Raw genomic sequence first — 2,500 nt, forward strand, 5'->3', positions numbered from 1 at the left:
TAACCTATGTTGTGCCTTAACCTAACCTATGTTGTGCCTTAACCTAACCTATGTTGTGCCTTAACCTAACCTACGTTGTGCCTTAACCTAACCTACGTTGTGCCTTAACCTAACCTACGTTGTGCCTTAACCTAACCTACGTTGTGCCTTAACCTAACCTACGTTGTGCCTTAACCTAACCTACGTTGTGCCTTAACCTAACCTACGTTGTGCCTTAACCTAACCTACGTTGTGCCTTAACCTAACCTACGTTGTGCCTTAACCTAACCTACGTTGTGCCTTAACCTAACCTACGTTGTGCCTTAACCTAACCTACGTTGTGCCTTAACCTAACCTACGTTGTGCCTTAACCTAACCTACGTTGTGCCTTAACCTAACCTACGTTGTGCCTTAACCTAACCTACGTTGTGCCTTAACCTAACCTACGTTGTGCCTTAACCTAACCTACGTTGTGCCTTAACCTAACCTACGTTGTGCCTTAACCTAACCTACGTTGTGCCTTAACCTAACCTACGTTGTGCCTTAACCTAACCTACGTTGTGCCTTAACCTAACCTACGTTGTGCCTTAACCTAACCTATGTTGTGCCTTAACCTAACCTATGTTGTGCCTTAACCTAACCTATGTTGTGCCTTAACCTAACCTATGTTGTGCCTTAACCTAACCTATGTTGTGCCTTAACCTAACCTATGTTGTGCCTTAACCTAACCTATGTTGTGCCTTAACCTAACCTATGTTGTGCCTTAACCTAACCTATGTTGTGCCTTAACCTAACCTATGTTGTGCCTTAACCTAACCTACGTTGTGCCTTAACCTAACCTACGTTGTGCCTTAACCTAACCCATATTGTACCTTAACCTAACCCATATTGTACCTTAACCTAACCCATATTGTACCTTAACGTAACCTAATTTGTGCCTTAACGTAACCTAATTTGTGCCTTAACGTAACCTAATTTGTGCCTTAACGTAACCTAATTTGTGCCTTAACGTAACCTAATTTGTGCCTTAACGTAACCTAATTTGTGCCTTAACGTAACCTAATTTGTGCCTTAACGTAACCTAATTTGTGCCTTAACGTAACCTAATTTGTGCCTTAACGTAACCTAATTTGTGCCTTAACGTAACCTAATTTGTGCCTTAACGTAACCTAATTTGTGCCTTAACGTAACCTAATTTGTGCCTTAACGTAACCTAATTTGTGCCTTAACGTAACCTAATTTGTGCCTTAACGTAACCTAATTTGTGCCTTAACGTAACCTAATTTGTGCCTTAACGTAACCTAATTTGTGCCTTAACGTAACCCATGTTGTGCCTTAACGTAACCCATGTTGTGCCTTAACGTAACCCAATTTGTGCCTTAACGTAACCCATGTTGTGCCTTAACCTAACCTATATTGTGCCTCAACCTAACCTATATTGCGCCTTAACCTGACGCACGTTGTCGCTGAACCTGCTCTGTAATTGTTATGCAACTCGTTAAATTAGTGTAGTGTTGCCTAACCGCAACCCTCGCAATATAGTTCGCTATTCGCACTGCCCGGTCCCCTGTGTATCGCGTCATGTTAAACACCTTGCAGGTGTTGCTGACTTTCCACATGCTCCTGCTATACACTGTAATGTGGATAGCAGCAGGACGTACATGCCCCCCCCCCTTCCCCCCTGCCTTCGCAAGCTGGTCGTTGAGAAGTTTGCATGTTCAATGCCCTTCGCATGCCGACGTACTCAGCCTACGTTGTGGTACGGCCTGTCACCTGTCCGCCGATGTACGCAAAACCCACAAACTGTACTGCACATTGGTCCGTATGTACTGAATGATACATCGTGGCACATGTGTGACCGTACGACGACTGCGCCTAGCAACGGCAGACCATACAGTCCAAATATTGTGCACGCAGCTACGTGTCGTCTCCCTATAAGAGCTGGATTGCAGTGTGGTACGCCATTCAGACGTGTGGGAGGAACGGACGCCCTGGATGGCGATCAGCATGAGCAGTCTGTTGATGTAGTGGAGCGTGTATTCGGACGTAGTCGTCTCTTCTCACACACCGTGATAGCATGTTGCACCGCGTTCCACATCTGCGACATCCTGCAGAGGCCGGCTGACAGTCGTTCGCGCAATGGACACCGCATACGTACGGGGGCTACCTTCCACGTGTTCTCGAGGCGTGCACATGTTGTTGCGTCTATGTGGGCAGACGTAGTGTGTTGTGACACCTGACACAGGCATGCAATACTCGTTGCAAATGGCGATGGACGTCTACGTTTGCTGGTGACGTTACGCAAATGAACAACAGGTAACCCGTTGTGGTGCGGTTGTTCTCGCTAGAGGTGAATCAGTGTTGGCGACGATCGGTCGAGCTATTAACCGGTTGTTTCAGGGATACCCACCATGCCCACGAACGTGAAAGGGGACCCACCATGCCCACGAACGCGAAAGGGGATCTGGGTGTGAGGCGATACGCGGCGGTGGCTGGGTGGGACCGTCCCCGGCCGGTGAGG

This window comes from Schistocerca serialis, unplaced genomic scaffold (genome assembly GCF_023864345.2).
Source record: "Schistocerca serialis cubense isolate TAMUIC-IGC-003099 unplaced genomic scaffold, iqSchSeri2.2 HiC_scaffold_254, whole genome shotgun sequence".
Lineage (NCBI taxonomy): Eukaryota > Metazoa > Arthropoda > Insecta > Orthoptera > Acrididae > Schistocerca > Schistocerca serialis.